This window comes from Desmodus rotundus, chromosome 11 (assembly GCF_022682495.2).
Source record: "Desmodus rotundus isolate HL8 chromosome 11, HLdesRot8A.1, whole genome shotgun sequence".
NCBI lineage: Eukaryota > Metazoa > Chordata > Mammalia > Chiroptera > Phyllostomidae > Desmodus > Desmodus rotundus.
Window position 1 is genome coordinate 97146654 of NC_071397.1, and position 19590 is coordinate 97166243.

General features: G+C 41.6%; 1 protein-coding gene across 4 annotated transcripts in view; it reads left to right on the plus strand.

Moving 5' to 3' along the window:
• Positions 1-19590, plus strand: part of TULP4 (TUB like protein 4) — a 202932-nt gene that overhangs the window by 17824 nt on the left and 165518 nt on the right. Inside the window, exon 2 of one of the 4 annotated variants that reach the window (XM_053914303.2) lies at positions 2518-2582. The exons of the other annotated variants lie outside the window; for them this stretch is intronic. The gene's annotated coding sequence lies outside the window, so the exon portion shown is untranslated. The remainder of the gene's footprint in view (positions 1-2517; positions 2583-19590) is intronic. 4 annotated transcript variants of the gene reach the window in all.

Sequence of the window (19590 nt, forward strand, 5' to 3'; positions counted from 1 at the left end):
CGTAGTACTTGTAGTATGCAGATTCAAGTTTTTGTTTTATTTTTATTTTTTTTAATCCTCACCAGAGGGCATTTTTTTTCATTGCTTTTAGAGAGAGGGGAAGAGGGAGAAGAGAGAGAGAAACATTGGTGTGAGAGAGAAATATCAATTGGTTATCTCCCGTGCATGCCCCGCCAGAGACTGAACCCACAGCCTAGGCATGCATGTGCCCTGACCGGGAATTGGACCTGCAGCCTTTCAATATACAGGATGACACTCCAACCAACTGAGTCCCACCAGCCAGGGCAAGTTTTGCTTTTTGGAAAACTCTGATGTTTTTTAAAAAAGTATTTTCAGTCTGCGTGTTGGTTGAAATCATGGATGCTAAACCTCTGCGTGTGGAGGGCTGACTATGGGGAAAAAAAGACTGACTCTTCCTTGTAGGAAATTTACTATAAAACTTTTGTTTCTACTGACTTACTCGTAACTCGGTTGGAGGCTCTCCAGTATGATCTACTGATTTTCTCAGTAGTTGGTATGGACTTAAAAAACAGTGGATGCTTCCTTCTGTGCATATAAAGCATATAAAACTACCATCAGCATGCTCTGTCCAATGTGATGTCCCTTTGGGGTTTTTTTGTAATGTTTAAATAAGTTTTATTTATTTATTTATTTTTGTGGCTTCGATTTTTTTTTAAATTTTTATTGTTATTCAATTACAGTTGTATGCCTTTTCTCCCCTTCTCTCTCCCCCGCCCCCCCCCCCCCCCCCCCCCCGTCCCTTTGGGTTTTAAGCTCAAGTTCACTTTCTTTCCATGTGGGAGTTGACGAGGTGAAGTGGAGATGCTGTGCCCCCATTTCTCTGAGTTTGGTTTGCTGCTCTTGGACCTGGGAAGCTCTGCTCTCCAAACACACAGAGTTTTGATGGCATCTGAAAACTTTGTGCTGTCTGTTCTGAATTATACTTTAAAGTAGGGTGTGGAACAGAGAACAGCTAACTTCCCCTTAAGCTAGCATTATTAGGTCGGTTAACTAGAGGAGTTGGCCTGTGGTGTCCTGGTGAGGATGCATGAGTTTGTTGGAGTTACCCTGTTCAGCCTGGGCCACAGAAGTGGGTTCTGAGGTATCACTTGCCTCCTTCTGGCTTGCAGCCCCTGCTGGGTTCAGTCTACCTGTAGCTTTCTACCTTGCCTCTTTCAAAAGAGTCAACAGAAAAAACTGTAAAGTAAAGCCCTCTATTATTTAGGAGATTCTTGGTTACAAGTAAGAGCTAGCTGAACTCACCTATCCAAAACAAGGCGGGGGGGGGGGGGGTGGTACTTATTGGGAGGATTCTGGGCTGTCTGCTGAAAGCTGGGCAGGGAAATAGAGCGTGGAACACTATATGGATGGGCCTGAAAAGCTCCTTCCTTCCTCTCTCCCCATCTCAGCTTCCCTTAGCACAGACAGGTCTCCACAAGTCCTTAACCCACGAGGTGGACATGGCTGCCAATGCCCCTCTCCCTTTTTTTTAATGTTATGACCCAAGTGTTCTAAGAGACACTGTTCTGTGTTCCAGAAAATTCTGGAATTCTGGGAGGAAGTGATGAGTGGTCTTACAAAGTGGTGATTCCTATGGCAAGCATGGGGAGGCTGGGAGCAGTTAGAAAAGAACATCTGTGCTACAAGTTTATAGAAGTGTGAGGTGAACAATCATGAAAGGACCAGGCTGTGAAAGCAGCTAAGCTTTGCATCAGAAATGAGACCAAAGCAAAGCAGTAAAGCCCACAGCTAAACCAAAACACAACACTACCGCCACCACTGCCAAGTAGGTTGAGGAAATGAACCTGCTAAACAAATTGTGGAATTTTTTAAAAATTAAATCCTTTTTTGTAAAATAAATGGTAGCCTATTTTCATATCAGCATTGTTTAAACTCAGAGAAATTGTCACCAAAGTTTTATTAAATACAGTAACTTGATGTGGGAGATACATTCCTGAAAACTCAAGTATAAAAAAAATATTTTTAATTAAATTATTTAAATGCATGGGATTCCTGTTATTAGAAGGAATCCTTTTATAAATGTTCCTGTAAAATCCACTAATTGAACTTTGTAAATTTGAATCTTCATGCACCCCATTCACTTAGATCAAAAAGTACCAGTGGATTGTCCCTCCTGGCTGTCATTATTTCGTCTGGGTCACCAGTTCATCGGCAGATCACATGCTGCACTGATTTCTGAGGAAATGGAAAGGAGCTGTTCCTCTTTTAGTTGTGTGGGCACATACTCACATCCCCCCATATGAATCTGAGAACCCTCTGTGAGTTGAAATTCAGTGCAGATTGAACTCCCCATGTGAATCGGGAGCCTGTATGCACCAATCCAAGGAGATAGGAAAGTTTCACTTAGTGAGTGCACCGTGGCGAAAGAGTGGTCTGGTGACTCTAGGTATTAGTGCTAATTGGGAACTTATGAGCACATATCATAAAGGTGGTTTAGTACCCATTTGATTTATTAGTGTATTTAAAATTACAACTCAAACTATTTTTCCTCCACAGAACATGTGGATTATATGGAAGGATGACTTATTACTGGAGCTGAGGGGATTCAGATGAGCACCTGAGTAAGCATTGCTGCAACAGAAGACACCTCTGGAAGGCTCTCTCACATGCCCCTCACTCTACTAAATTTCCTACTTTCAAAAGGATAGGAAATGTTTGTTACTGCTTTAAAAGACATAAAAACCAAGTGGTATTATAAACTAGCTCAGAAAGAGCTCTGCTGTGGATTGAAAATGGGGAGTGCTGCATATGGGTTGTGGGAAGCCCTTTATCCCATGTGGCCTTTCTGTTCTTCTGTGGACCTCTTTCACCTCTTTCTCCGTACCATGAGGGATGCCCCGGAAATGTCACGTCTTAAGTAGGCTGTCTTGAGCCATACTTCTCATTAAAGATGCAGAGCCAGGGAGCTCTGAGGACTGGGGAAACCCAGTGCCTTCAAAATGACATCAGAAGTAATAATGTAAAAACAGAAAAAAGGTTACATGTGGTCCCTTTTGACAATACAGAAAAAATCTCATATTGTAAATTTGACAGGGCACTACCTTTAACTTACTTATAAAGCATGTTACATTCTTAAGAGCCTTTTTATAAATGTCGCCTTTGACCTTTATTTGTTGATAAAGGTGATAAAGGATGGAGCAAAAAATCATCCATTTACAGATGGGAAACTGAGTGTGGGAGAAGCTGTGCACCATTTGAGGTCTCCTAGCTATTACCTAGCGGGGCTGACCAGAGGCCAGCTTCTGGTGCCTGGTCAGATTCATTTTCCATCTCACTTTATCCACCAATCCTTTTAAAAGAAATTTTATTTGATGATAAATTTATTTACTTATTTAGAGCCCAGCCCCCTCCCACAAAAGAGTTGAGGTAGCTTAAAAGCAATGACTAAGAAGGAAGTTAGGTGGATAGAAAATTTTGGAGTGAGTTTCTTATTAAATTTCAAAAATGAAGATAAGAGGAAAACTGTTAATTTGATTAAAGTTTAATCCTCTGGGAGTCCAGAACTCGCCACCAGATTTTAGGATTGAGCCCCAGATTTAGGATTGTATGAATGGAGAAAGGAGTAACAAGTAAGGGAGCTTTGTGGTTACCTTAGCTTTGCTCTTTTGGTGTTATACTTAGTGCATCAATTTTTGATTTTCTTCTAAATTTAAGCATAAAAAGCAGCAAAATATTGCAGTCCATTTGCAAAATAGAGGAAATCCACCTGTAGTTTCCACCCTTATTAGAACACTTAAGTAAAGCATTCTTTTGAATTTATTTCTCATACACATTTTTTCATAGTTATAATCAAAATTACAAACACCTGTATGCTTTTTAAAATTTAACATACTATGTGAATTTTTTATGTTTCTATGGTCTTCATAATTATATTTTTTACAATGATAAAATATATATAACAAAGTTTACAATTTTAACCATTTTAAAGTGTACAGTTCAAGTGTCATTAAGAACATTCACATTGTTGTGCAAAACATCGCCACTGTGCACCTCCAGAGCTTTTGCTGTCTTCCCAGACTGGAAACATATGCCTGTTAAATAATAATTTCCCACTTTAGCCCACCACCACCCCACATCCAGCTCCTGGCACCCACCCTTCCACTGTGTATCTGCATTTGACTACTCTGGGACCTCATATAAGTGAAGTCATGCAGTATTTGCCCTTTGGTGTTTGACTTAACTTCATTTAGCATGATATCTTCAAGTTTAGCACGTGTTATAGCACATGTCAGAATTTTTTCTTTTCAAAGCTAAATAATATTCCACTGTATTTATATACCACATTTTACTTATCCATTAATGTGTTGGTGGACACTTGGATGATTATACTTTTTTGAAGACTATATAATAATTCATCAAGCATTTATATTATGATAAATCATAATATACATCACTGGTTAGTATTGGATATTTGGGTTGCTTTTAATTTTGGGCTATTAAAAGATATAATAGATAATCGTGCTAATTTTTGTCCTTATTTTGAATGGGTTATACAAATACTGATGTTCAGTTTTGTTTGCTATTTACTTAGAGTTTAGGTTGAACTTTTGGATGAAGAGAATATAGGTGTGTGTAATAAAATGCCTTAAAGATAAACAAAATGCTTTAACTTAGCGAGGAAGTGCCATCTAAAGAATTCTTATGTCACCCATCAGAGTGCCGCTTCAATGAGAGACCCTGGTGCAGTGGTGCGTGTTGTCGGAAATGATTGATGTTCCAGCAGTTGAACTGATCTCAAAACAACATTCACGTAGAGTCTATGGCCCGATAACAGATGATACACTGTGAGAATGAAACATGTGCAGTGCCAAAACTGTGGTTTTCATAAGACCTAATGGCCTTTCTGGGGAAGAATTGTTATCTCTGTTCCTGTTTTCATCCATGTGAATCATTGGCACCTCAGTGAATACAGAGCGAGCATGAACAATGTGACTCTTGCCCGCAGAGATCTTACATCCAGTTTGGCATGGCAACACATCGGACAGAAAACCGAAACAAACTGAGTGAAAAGAGAAATTGGTCTGGGTTCATACAGAATAATCAAAGGCAGACTTCACACGCTTTTTAAACAGTTGTTAGACTGAGGGAAGGGAAGGCCCAAAGAGGATTTCAAAAGAAGGTCCTCAGTTTGAGGTCCTGCTCTCCCTCCCTTCTGCTGCTGGTAGGTTAGGCCTTGTGTACGGGTCATGGAAATCTGATAGGAAATCTTGAAGATCATTAGGGAATTTCACCCCTTTGCCAGTCAGCTTGTTGCTGTGGCAGTCCAGCATTAACTGGACTGCTGCTTTGCTGCCCATGGATGTGTACAAGAGGGCCTGCCAGGTCAGACTCCCGTTTTCCTCTCTGGCCCGGGGTGGACGGCCAAAGCCATTAGCCCTGTAGTTGAAGGTGGTGTGCTTGCGTTTGCCTGGCTCAATTAAGGCTCTCTGGTACTTTTCTATCAGTCTAACTCCATCTGCTCTGTGTCTTTTGGAAGTTCCTCAAGGGCCCGTCCAAGGCCTGTCTTTGTTTACTGCAGATTGTTTTTTGTAATTTTATATTTGTTTGATCATTTTAATGGGGATTTGGGAGAGAGAATAGTAAACATAGGGCTCATTCATCATCTTGAATTTATTCTGTGTATTATATTTTCCCATTTTACTGAATTCTCTTAATAGTACTAATTTCATTCAATTCTGTTGGGTTTTCCAGATGGAAAATTATATTATTCATAAATACAATGATTTTTGGCTCTTTTATATGACTCTCCCCCCACCCCCATTATAATGTACTTCCTGGAATTTCTAGAGTGATATTGAACAACATATTGGTGGACATCTTTGATGAATTCTCACCTTAGCCAGACTGCCTTTAGCACTGTTGGTTTTAATTACTTTCTGCATATTGCCAAATGGCTTTCTGGAAAGATGGACTAGAATTGGAGTGTGCACATCACCCACATCCTCAGTATTGAGTGACCAGAGTATTGGGAAGGCTGCTATTATTAATTGTCCTTTCATTTTAACATTTAATTTGGGTTTGGTCATTTGTTATTTCCTCTAGAAATTCTGGAGTGCATGATAACAGAGTTGGCCTAGATTCATAAATCGTTTTATTATTCACATCAAATAAGTATATATAACTTTCCCTTCCTATCCCAAAGCAACACCGGTGTAGAGTGGAAATTACTCTTAATCCTGGCAACACAGTTTTTAGTGGAAAAATGTATGGGCCTTGGAGTCATATATCAAATATTAACTCTATTACTAATAGCCTGGTGATGTTTGATAAGCTCAACTGAAACTATTTGAGCCTTGGTTCAATCATTTGTAAAATGGGGATTTTACTATCTCACAGGGAGGCTGTGGATGTGGAGTAAGATGAGAAGTGGGCCCTTCGTAATCAGAAATCATTAGTTCTTGCTCTGTGCCTCTTTTTCCCCAGTGGCTCATTAACATACAAAGGCCATTCAGTAACAATTGGCAGGGATTTTGGTAGACTTTCATTTTAATCAGAGATAAAGTTTTACCTTTTTTCTCTATGATTCTTTGTCCTATTTTAATTTTCAAATTGAAATTGGAGTGAATGATAATTGTTTTTACATATCCTTTATTTCATTTCATTTTATTTTTATATATTGATTTAGAGGGCAGAGGAAGGGAGGGAGCATGGGGGGTTGGAGAATGAATATTGATTCTTGTATGTGTGCTGACTGGGGATTGAGCCTGTGGTCTTGGTGTATCTGGATAATGCCCTAACCAGCTGAGCTACCCAGCCAGGGCTTTTACATGTCCTTTTAGTAATTTACTTTATTCCAGATTTTTAAACTTGCTTAATGGGTAGAATGTAAATAAAATTACAGTAGCAATATCTAATATCTGTTGAGCAATTATAACTATGTGGCAGGAAGGTAATTAAGGTACTTTGTATACATTTATGTAGTCTTCCCAACAATCCCATTTTATGGGGAACTGAGGCACAGAAAGGTCACCCAGTTCAGGAGTGTGGCCCAGGCTGCACATAGTTGCAGTCTGACTCTGGAGCTGAACAGGCAGCTGCTGCTGCCACTGGACCACCTTCGTGGTCCTGAAGAGTTGGTTCCCTTATTGTATGTTCCTAAAGCCCATTCTATTGCACGTGTGTGTGTGAGTTTGTAGATAGAGTGATGTAGAAAACATCAGCTGATTTTTTAAACAAGCTAATTATTATGATGTTAGACAGCAAGTGCCAAATATAGAGCATTCATATCTCTTGAATATGGTCATTCTAATCTGTAGCATTAAGACTTTTTTCTTACTTAGGCAGTATAATTTTATTTATTCCTCCTTGAAATTGGCATCCAGATGTGAACCTTTTACTATTTATGTAGAACGTTGGCTTAACTCTAAGATTATAATTAAGTCTGTATTATTGTGATAGTTAAAAAATATTTTTTATTTTATAAAACTGAAGTCTGTACTCATTAAACAATACACTCCCATGCTCCTGTCAATCACCATTATAATTTTTGTCTCTTTGATTTTTTAAAAGATTTTAGTTATTTTTAGAGAGGGGAAGGAAGGGAGAAAGAGAGGGAGAGAAACATTGATGTGAGAGAGAAACATCAATCTGCAATCCAGTCCTGTGCCCTGACTAGGGATTGAACCAGCGACCTTTTGTTTTGTGGGATTACAGCCAACCCACTGAGCCACACCAGTCAGGGCTGTCTCTGTGATTTTGACTACTCAGAGTATCTCACATATGTAGAATCACACAGCATTTTTTATTGATGCTTATTTCACTTAGCACAATGCCCTCAAGGTTCATCCATCTTGTATCATGTGTCAGAATGTCTTTCTGTTGATGTAAGAATGTCCAAATCTATAGAAAACTTATAGTAATAGTTTATTTGCACCAAACAGAGGACAAACCTGTAATTAACATCTCAACAGAGTTAGAAAAATCCTGCCTATGACAGTGTGCAGCTTCTATTATGTATTTGGAATTGAGGGGGAATGTGAGGAAGATTACATGAAAGTGGGCAGGGATTGTATTACAGGACTGTTAACAAGATTATGTGCTTTCTTGAGGATGGTTGAGCTTCTGCTTCCTCGGGGGTCTGAAAAAGGCACTTCAAAGGTGTGTTAACCTAGATGCACAGAAACAATGAACAGGGCTTGCTTAAGGCAAAGATACTTACTAGGGAAGTTACAGGCCTGAGTAATGACTCCCCCCATGACCTGCCCAGGTAAGAACATGTGATCAGATCAACCTGTGAGGTTGCTCTTGGTTAGATTTATTATGGAGCCCCTTTTTGTCCACAGTTCTTAAGGCTGAATAATATTCCATTTTATGGATATACAGCATTCTGCTTATTTCCTCATCTGTTGATGGACACTTGGGTTGCTCCCATATCATTATGGTATTCTTTTCAGTATTGTTCACGCCAGTAAATTCTCCTTTCTTTGGCCCAAGTTTGAACTCTTTTTCTTTCTTTTTTTTTTTTGCTTTGCTATTACACCATCTTTTTAAGATCCTACACTGGCTTTTTGTTGCCAGGAATCAGTCATTCAGTCAAGAGTCTGTCAGCTCTGCCCCAGGGCACTTTGTTGGCTGATGGCTACAGCATTCATCTGGTGGCGTTGAAGTATATCTGTTCCCCATCTCCTCCCACCTGTACAGGGAGCTTGTCTGGGCAGGTGCTGAACCTCACTGGACTTTGCCTGCTCGCCCCAACCCGGGCCTGAGCCGGTGCTGGACACTCAGCGAACACTTCTTGCTTGCATGTCCCTCGGCTGCTTTCCTCATTTTGTAATTCACTTTGTATTCTTGCAGCTACAATTACCACACATTATCTATTGGTTTGATGCTTGCCTTTTTTCTAAAAAAAAAAAAACCTTCCTAAGCTTTATATATTTCTTCACTGATGAAGTGTCTGAATTACAACTAATGTATGCCAGCCTCCCTTGAACTTCATTTTCAGGCTGCCTTCACTTTTTGTCTCAGTTTATATATACCAGCTGATTGTAAATAAAATCTGTGATTGGTTTACTTAATACAAACAGTTTTTTGGTAGTCTCTGCTCTTTCCTATTTTGTTTCTTTTATTAATTGTTGCTTATCCTGTGGTATCAAGAAAGCATTTGAGTCCTTATCAGGTGGGTAGCTATTTAGGTCTGGCTTCCTCAGGGTTGTGTTGTGAGTCACTTAAGAGGAAGGACAGGGGAATGTTTAACTTATATGCTTTGTCTCTTGTAGCTCAGTTTTTTTTTTTTTTTCTCTAGAAATTTTGAAAGAGTAGCTCTCATTCAGGTATAACTATCCTCCCAAAGTTAAAAAAAAAAAAGGTTCTGAAAAGTTGGATTTTAAACTTAGAAACCAGTGAAAATGATCCTATGTTTGGAAAACTTGTTGGGAGGCTACGTACGTCTGAGAATCTGTCGATTTGTGCTTCAGGTGAGACAAAGAGTGTGTGCAAAGGGCAGGGAGCAGGGGTAGGGTAAGTCATTGAAAGGATTTGTTGTACAGCAGAGACTTGAAAAGTATTTGCAGAAAACAATTTAGAACCATTATTTCTAAGTTAGAAATTTAGGAGTGGAATTTAGAAGTAACAGGGTAGAGTTCCAAGGGATTAATTCAACAGTTGTTGATAGGCCATCAGTAAGTCACAGGTGGATGCTGCCCTCAGGGGGGTAAACAGTCTAGTAGGGGAGCAAAGCCTTATCCCCTAGATTTTAGTGAGTTTTGTGTGATGAAGATGGCAGGTGTGTTTTAGGAATCCAGAGAATACATTTTGCATTAGGAGTTACCAGTGGTCACCAACATTTCACCATCATATTCTTCTTGCCTCAGAAATGACTGTGATCTTATGAATAGCTAAGAAGTTTTGTTCAGTGTAAGGAAATGGTATTAATAGCTCATGTTTGTTCTGTACATTGACCCTTGAACAATGAGGGGGTTGGGGTAGCAACCCTGCCCCCTGCGCAGTTGAAAATCTGTGTATAACTTTTGACTCCCCCAAAATTCTGCAGTCAGCCCTTCACATTCACAGAGTCAGCCAACTACAGGTTGAAAACAGGGTTTTTTTTTCTATCTGTGATAGGTTGAATCCACAGATGCAACACCCGCAGATACTGAGAGCTGACTGTGTATTTATTTACTGGAAAAAATTCACATATGAGTGGACCGTCACAGTTCAAACCTGTGTTGTTCAAGGGTCAGTTGTGCTTGTAGATGCTTCATGTTGAGCTCAGTGAGAGAGAGGATAGAGATGGAGGAGAAGAGGATCTGGTCGTGAGCTCTGTGGGACCCCAGCATTCCAGGTCAGGCCAAGAGTTGCCACAGAGGAGACAGAAAGAGCATTCAGGAGGGAGGAGGAAAGCCAACAGGGAGCTCTTGCTAAGATCTTAGAATTTATTTAAAACCCCTAACTGCTGTATGAGATAGTAGTGTCATAATCCCAGTTTTACAGGTCGGGAAACAGACCTTGAACAGTTAAATAGCATAGGCCCTAGTCACGCAGCGAGGAATAAATGGTGGAGCCAGGATTTGAAGTCAGGCATTTCCATCCAGAGTTCTCCTTCTTCACCACTGCTGCTTCCCGAGTTCACAAGTGTTGCCACACCCAGTTGTAATTTCAGCCAAGGACAAAGAACTGTGCTGCTTCGTGTAACTTTATCTTGGGTAGATACCTAGTTCTCGGTACATGTTTTATACTTCATCTTAGCCAGCAGGCCGAGAATCAACAGCACATGTTTTAAATATTGAAAAGTAGCTTATGGACTTGGATTAGTGGGTTTTTGACACATGGGGAACTCAGGACCTATGTGTGGGAATCTGGTCAAGCTGTCATTTTACCTGTGGAGAGAATGAGTGCCCTTTGCTATTGAGGGACTTCCCTAAGACCTCACTGCAATGTGAACTTCAGTCTTTTGGCTCCAAGGTCAGAGTTTTTCCCACTGCACATTGCCCTTTGAACTCATTTTCTCTTAAAGTGTTGCTAATGAAAGTTAGGTAGAGTTGGAAGGAATATATAAGATGCTAGAAACGCACTTGTCAAGATCACCAGTAACCTCCATGGAGCCACATCCAGAGTCTTCATCCATCTTGACCTCTTAGCAGACACGCTCTTTGCTTGGCTGTGAGGGCTTCACTTCCTGTTGGCTTTCTTCCTCGCTTGACTATTCTTTCTCTGTCTCCTTTGCTGGCTTCTCCACCTCGGTCTGACCTGGAATGTTGGGGTCCCACAGGGCTCACCACTAGGCCCTCTTCTCCATCTTCATCCTCTCTCTGACTGACTCATTGTTCTCTGTAGTGAACCCATCTTCCGGTGGGTGACCTTTAAGTTACTAACTCTAGTCCATACTTTTCTTCTGAGCTTCAGATTCATGTGTCCAGCTTCTTGCTTGATATTTGGCTGTTTCACAGACAATGCAAACTTAACCTTTCAAGTGGAACTACTTCCATAGGCCCATGCAATCCGCCCCCATCCAGTTCTTCACCTCGCCGCCACCAACTGGTAGTCATTCATGATGATAACAGTAAGAGCTGACGTTTGTTGAGAGTTTTTTATGTCCCAGACACCTCCTTAACAGGCATTACATGAATGAACTCAATCAGTAGTACTGCGAGATAGATGATGATAGTAGTAATAGTAATAAGAGTAGATTATATAGCTCCTAGTACCTACCAGGCACCGTTTTAAGCATGTTATAAATACTAACTCACTGAGTCCTCACAAATCCATGAGGTAGATACTATTACTATCCCAGATTGACAGATAATATCAGCAACTGGAACACTGATTCACTTACTTCACACAGCACTCAAGGTCCCTTGGCCAGTAAGTGGTGGCTGGAGCTGGGGGTACAGTCCTGCAGATGGAGCATGTGTGTTGTGCCCCATTTCACAGCCAAGGAGGCGATTCCACTATTTCCTGTCCCACATATAATTCATCAGAAATTCTGATTCTAACTCCAAGACATACCTCCAGGCTGCTCTCTTCTCCCTCTGTCTGGTGAGCATCTTAGTTCAGGCCACTATTGCCTGCCCTGGATCTCCTCAACAGTCCTCTACCTATTTTTTCCTGCGTTCACATTGTCCCCTTGCAGGTTTCTCCTACGTTTCAGCAGTACTGGTCCTGAGATGAAATGAGAACATTTCAGTCCACTGCTTAAAATTATTGAGTGGCTTCCCACTGCACGCAGAGTTAAATGTAAGTTCCCTTCTGTGATCAACAAGGCCCCCCGCCACTTTATCTTATGCCCTTGTTTTCCACTGTCCCACCCGAGTCTTTCCTGCCTCTTAGCTCTGCACAGCCATTCCCCATTGGGAAGCTCCCCACCCCTGCTCTCCATACTTCTTTGGTCTCCGTTGTAGTCCTTTCTCGGAGTCCTTCCCTCATCACGCCTTGTAGGGTTCTTCTCTGCACAGCACTTACTGCCAATGGCAATAACTTTATTATTTATATCTCTTCCCTTTGCTGCTGTTCCCCCCATTAGATTGTAAGCTCCCTGTGGGCTAGAGCTCCACAAATACTTGTTGAAAGAAACAAACACAGGTTCAATTTTAGACTGCATTACAGACCTGATGTTTTCCAGTTGGAAAATGTGTTTTGAGTTCCAAAAGATCTGGATTTGGACTGGAACACCGCCGTCCACTAAGCAGTGGAATGCTTGTATAGTTCTGCCACTTCTGGAACACCCAGACTACAAGAGTTCTGGGGCATTTACATCTGCGATTTCAGTTACTTCACTCTTAAACTTACCCTTTTTCCTTATGCACCACAGAACTTGAACCTTATGAGACCACTACTGCCAACGCCACGGTTATGCTGGGGTTTTTGCGGCCAGTGAAAGGAAGCCATGTGGAGGAGTACTCACCATAATGAGGCTGGGCCTGACAGTGTTTGGCCTGTCCCTGCTTGTGAAAGGTTATGGGTTAGGTGACTTTAAGGCCCCAGTCTGACACTCACCAACTTTGAATATCCTGCTTCTGAGTTACAAATTAAACACCAACTCAAGACATCTGGACAGTCAGTCGCGACTTTCTTTAGCTCTTTCTTGATGCCTGCCCTATCCCTCTGTGGCTCTGTCATTGTCCTTAGGGATGCTTTAATGGCAAGTTCTTTTACTTTTTTCGGTGACCCATTCTCTTAGGATGAGGTCCAAGAAATGTGTGTCATGAGAATTTCTATAGTGAGCAAAAAGATGGAATTTGGGCTAATTTTAGTAAACAGGCAGTAACTAGTAGCAAATTAATTAAGGTCTTGTTTGTAGTTCTGCTGTGGAGGACAATGAGTTATTAGCTTATTTAGGTCTCTGTGACTCCCAGAGAATTGTCTTTCTGTGGAAGCACTGATTGAGGGTGGACCCCTGCTATGAGATGAGGGAGGAGCCATTCACAGTTCACACAAACCTTCCAGATCAGAGCTTGTTATCTCTCACTGAGCAGGGGCGAAGGCTGTAATGAACTAGGGAGACCTTTCTTCTAAAGCAACAAAAACCACATGTTCTTAGTTGACAATGGGAGGATAAACATGACCCTAATTAATGACTGCTTCAATTGTTCTGTGGTCCTAAGCTCATAGTTTAGACAGGTAATAGTAAATCCATATAGATGGGCCCAACTTGCAAAACTCAGACCATAGGATCCCCTTCCCACAGCAATCTTTGTTTTAAAATTTGGAATAACTGGCCCTGGCTGGTGTGGCTCAGTGGATCGACTGCTGGCCTGTGAACCAAAAGGTTGCCAGTTCGATTCCCAGTCAGGGCACATGCTTGGGTTGCAAGCCAGGTCCACAGGAGGGGGTGTGTGACAGGCAACCACACATTGATATTTCTCTCCCTCTCTTTCTCCCTCTCTTCCCTTCTCTCTAAAAATAAGTAAATAAAATCTTTAAAAGAATAAAATAAAATTCAGAATAACTGGGAAGTGATGGGTGTAAAGCAGCACTTTCTCAGCAAAAGTACTGAGGTGTTTCTATTAGCAAATAGTGAGAGCCTAAGTTATCAGAATCTACAAATATTCTTTTACCTGGCTTTTTTCATTCCTGAATGTCACCTTGACCTACCCACAGTTAGGGAGGTCAGGGAAATGAGATTTGTTCTTACACACTGAAGAGTATTGGGGAAAGTACTGGTGGAGTTAGAGGCCAGGTACATTGTGGGTTAAAATGGCTTTTATGGACTGGCCTGTGTAGCGGTGATAATGCTTATGACATTACCTCTTTAGAAGTGTTCAGTCATAGTTATGAACAAACAGACTTGGTTAACCATGTAGTGTGTAGATTAACCAGGGAAGTTCATACTAGGGCCACGAGGAGTGGGCCATGGATGCAAGAACCAACTGCCTCTTCCTCTGCTGCTTTTCCAGCTGTGGGAGAGCTCCATGTGGACCATGTAGGAACTTAGTTTGGTGTCACACTGGGCTTGGTGGTTCTGACTTCCTGGTGGCCTGGAGAACAACGTTCGGCATTTGTGTGGGGACTGTTGCTCTGTACCTCGAGTCCAGATTTGATACCAGTGCGCCTCACATGGTTCTCAGGCTGTGGAGAGTTTGCTTCAGCAAAGCCAATATTCTGAAACTATCCACTGCTTTCTGCAATAGTCCCAGGTGTGTGGGTACCAGAAATGTCCCTTCTTTTTCTGGCAGCAGTAATCTGTGGCTTTTCTGGGCTATCTCAATTTCTGCTTTCTTCACTCGGGGAGACCATCCTTTCAGAGCCCGCCCCCAGCCCCCACTTCCCTACCTCCTGGAGCTCCCCACACCCTTTAATCCTTGGGCCCTAGTTTGTGTTGGGCCTTCTCAACAAGAGGCAGGTGTGGGCTCCCTGGTCTTGTGCTAAGTTCATTATCCTAGGTGTGCAGTGATAGAGCTAGAAGGGATCTCAAGTCTGTTGATTGTCAATCAAGTGGGCTGCACTGTACTTGCTTTAGGTGAAGTACTGGGGAAAGAGGAGGGTCTGTTTTCACAACAGCTCCTGTGAGACAGTGTAGGGTGTCCAGTCTTCGTGTGCAGGACAGTGAGCTGCATCGACACTGCAGCTTCATAAAGAAACAGCCAGATCCAGCACCGGGCCTTTCCCTTCAGTGGTGCTGGTGTAGTACATTTAAGAGCACTTAGAGGGAGGATGCCGAATAAAATACTGTGGGTTTTTTGCCCCTTGCTTTAAATGTAAAATGATCCAACATTTTCCAAAAGATGTTTTTTTTATTGGAACTAAAAGATGGTATTTATGCTTCTGTTGATTGAATTGATTGAAATGGTTAATTTTAAAGACATACACTTAGTTCTTCCCTAGCATTTTACATTGATAACACTTTTGCCTGATTTAATTTGAGAAAACTTTGTATCATTGGTTTAGGAGAACAGTTGCTCTGATAGTAAGAGTTTTTTCTTCTTGATCATTTTACCTGTTTTATTACTTTATTTTGTTTTTAATAGATGCCAGCAGGTATTTCTTGGACCTGGTTATCTACCTATCTATTTATTATTCTGATTCCCCCCCCCTTTTAAACACTTAGTTGAACAAATACCCGAGGACACCACATCGGGACTGGTGAAAGGGCGGGGTAGGTCCCAGTCTCTGTGTTAGGGAGCTGTGTGGGTGAGGTTAGCTTTCCTTTCCACAGACTGGGGCGGGGGGGGGGGGGGGACACACGACACGCTGGGCATGGTTTTTGATAATGTAGAACAATTAATAGTTGTTCAGAATATATGTTTTCTGCCATCTAGCTGGAGCTTTTTAAAGATACTATGAATGTACATATAAACATGATTTAGCCCAGGTATGGTAGAAAGATGTGCTCTTTTCTTTGTTCCATTCGGATCTCACTGTCAGGGAATAAAACAACAGAGTTGGTAGTGATGGGTTCAGTAAACACTTCCTAGCTTAAGCATATGCTGTTCTGTTCAGATCCATGAGGAACGTCTTTAACACATGTCTTAAACGGTGCAAAAATTAGTTTCAGATGACTTCATTAGTATTTAATTTCAGACAATTATGTTAAAGAAAGACAGAGACTTTACCTCTCCCTGCCCAGTCATTTGGCACTAGCATAACTGTGACAGTGTCTTTGGCTCATCTTCTTTCCCCACCTCTAGAACGGTGCGGGTCCCCCGTGATCTTGCTGAGATGTGCAGCAGACTTACTCACCCTCATCCAAAAGGCTCTAAGATGCAGCAAACAGCTGTGAACACTCAATACTTGCTTGGCTTGGAATTTAGCATGTGAACCTCTGTACCTAGAAAGTCATTCCCTGGACTGTAGACTGTTATTTCAGATGGTGCTGTGGATTAGGTGATGCTGCTTTATGACCAGGCTAAATGTGAGGCATTAACCGTGGGGGCAGAAAGGAGATGTGTCGTGGTAGATGTAAGGGTTTGGCTTTCTCAGTAACTAGGGGGTCAAAATTGACAATTTAGCCAGTGAGAAAATGGCATGCTTTTCTTATATATTCTTTCATGTCCTTTTATTTAACAACTTGAATGTTTGTTGTTGAGAGGTAGCCCTTGGTGTGAATTTTAATTGGGACTGTACTGCAACATTAATCTTGTGGTAGCAAGCCCAATGTAATAGGAATGCATTTAAAGAAAGGAAGCCTTGTATATTCTAAAATGAATAACTGAAGGCATGCCAAGTGCATGGTACTATGCTTTCATGCCATTGTATCTTTTTTGGTGGGGGGGGGGTAGCTTTTTAATTTCTGATACTTTCCACTGGTCATTTATTACCTTATTTTTCCTGGTTATTGAAAAGCATCTTCATTTTTCTTCACCAGGAATTCATTTTCTTAGCTTTTTGGAATAAGTGGCTCCCTGTATGTAGATTTTATTTTTATTATGAAAATTAGTTTCTTATAGACATTCTTCGGTGAAATTAGAAACTCTCCCTTTGTGCCGAGGGAGAAAGCCATGGTCAGGAGGAGTCTTTGCACGATTTGATTGCCTCTTGCATGGCTTCCTTGGTGCCTGTGTCACTACGGAAACTGTTGACACAGGCCCTGGCTGTGCGGACAGAGCCAAAAGCCCAGCTCTTCTTAGGAAGGTGGCCATAGTTAATTGAAGATGTGATTTTGTATTTGAGGCCCTGAGCCATCTTCAGGTTAGCAGGAGACAGTCTTACATTCTAATGGTATTTGAAAGGTGCATGGTTATCGTGCGGTGCACATTTTAACTGTTTAAATTTGGAGAGAGAAACTGTCATTTGTCATCTAAATGAGAAAGTCACGGGTGTATTTCATCCGTAGTTTCTCCACTGTTCAGCACAGAGGCCAGATGTAAGGCACTGTATGTTTATTCAGTGAATGAATAGACAGATGTATGGATAAGTAGTTGGTTTTTATTTTTTAAATATTGTCTTTGAAGAGAAACAGTAGCAATATATTAAATCTGAGAAAAATAGCCACTTTGAATCCTTTGTACTCGAATGCTTGAGTAAGTGACTGGGAGGGATATGGATTATCATGTGGGGCATATCTCGGCTTCAGAATGTTCTGGAAAGGATATTCAGAAAGCAGGAGAGTAGTCTCTAGAGCAGGCTGGTGCCACAGGAGTCTGCCCCTCACTGTCTGAGGGGATGCCTAGTGGTTGTGCCTCAGTTTCCCAGCTCCGCTAGCAAGCTGACGCTGGGCCCTGGCCGGTGCAGTGGCCTCTGGCGTGGCCGTCCAGGGAGGGCTGAGTTCACCAGTGAGGTGGCTGTGTGGGGCAGAGCTGTGGGCCTCAGTGGCTGTAGACCCCAGGGCCAGCGCTGTTGTGGGCCACAGCTGGCGTCCTCGGCCTCACCAGCCTCTGTGGCTTCATCTTCTACCTGTTTGCCTCCATCCTGCTTTTAATTCTCAGGGTGGAAGGAGGTGGAACAAATATTTTAAGTCACTTAGACTTTTCTTTACAGGCCGTCTCCTCAGAGGCCTCTTCATCCACGTCATGTTCTGGACACTCCTCTAGTGGCACAGTGCACTCTGCTGAAATGGGGGCAGGCGTGGCTTTTCCACAACGCCAGATTGGGAAGACTGGTGTCAGAAATTAACAACATGTAGTCTTAGTTTTTAAATTGTTGGACTCACTGCTTGTTCTGGAATGTTATAAATAACTTAGAGGGTGAAGAGCCTGTACTATTTAGGTTAAATGAAGCACGAGATACTTTATGGAGTTTTTCCCTACCTTAAAGCATACCCCTGTCTGTGGTGTGTGCAAATCTCCAAGTTCTGACTCCTAGAGAGCTGGGACTGAGGCTTAGCCTTCCGTAATTTCTTTGCATTTACACTAGGGTCTGAATACGGAGAGAACTTTTTGTTCGCATCCTAAGAACTAATAACAGTTAATGTTTACTGTGTGCCCTGTATGCCAGGCACTGTGACTTGTATGTTTTACACCCATTGCCTCAGTTGATTCCAGCAATATTCTTGTGGAGTAGATGTTAAATTGTCCCCCATTGATGAACCTGAAGTGCCAGAGGAGGCACAGCTCCGAAAAGGCAGAGCCAGGATTCAAATGCAGGTCTCTTAATTGCTCTTGCTGTGTTGACTGAGTACTTTTTCAGGGTCCAGCCTTCCCTTCCACTGACCACTGTTTTCAAGTATGAATGGTGTCCTGTCAGTTCCATTTCACCTAGTTACAGCTGTCATTTCCATGTAAAAAAATAAATTCAGGCTCTTTTCAAAATATGTATCATGAAGATTAAACAGACTAGACGTTTTTAAACTTAAAACAGAAAAAAGGCAGAAGGAGTAAGAAACAATCTCATTTGTTTCCATGCATTTAACTGGTATCTGAAAGATGTAATTCAGACTTTGGACTCCGAAGTTGAAGTCCCTGCCTTAATTTCCGTAATTACAGAACCAGCCTAAGTAGTGAGGTCTTCTTTCCCATCCTGGTTTTTACCCTTCGGGCACTCCAAAGGGATGCAGGGACAGATGGGAGCATTTCACAGGTGAACAGAAGGCGGTAGGGAGATCGAGAGCACGCTGTAGGGCCCTTGTCTTGTTTATTAACCAGTTTGATTGAGAGCCATGCTTTTTAGGAAGAATGGGAAGGACGCCTCTCTGTCTATTTGAGGCATAGCACATTTTGGACCACCTTATGACCGTAGCCCTCGAAAAATCATTTTTACTGAATTACCCTTTAATATTAAATTTTATTTGTATTTGTTATAGGAAATAAGTGGAAGTCCTGTTGCACATCCATGTGAAATTGTCATAGACGTTATCCTCTCCATCATCTGGTGGCCCTCTGTAGTATGCTGCGGTGCTGAAATTTTTTCAGCATTTAATAATAGGGAAAACATTAGCTTTCCTGGGTGACTAGACAGTTTTCTAATTTCTGATAACAAGATTTCTATAAGACATTTTCAGTCTCCTTTTTGCCTGATTGCAAGCACACTGAAGGCCAAGGTTTTTGTGTTGAGTGTTAACATTCTTGCTCTTTTTTCCTTGACTTTTTATAAAATGATACTGTTATTTATTTTGTATGCACTTTTTTTCATTTTTATTTTCTTAATTATTTTAAATATATTTATTGATTATGCTATTACAGTTGTCCCATTTCCCCCCCTCACTCCACTCCATCCTGCACACCCCCTCCCTCCACATTCCCCCCCTATAGTTCATGTCCA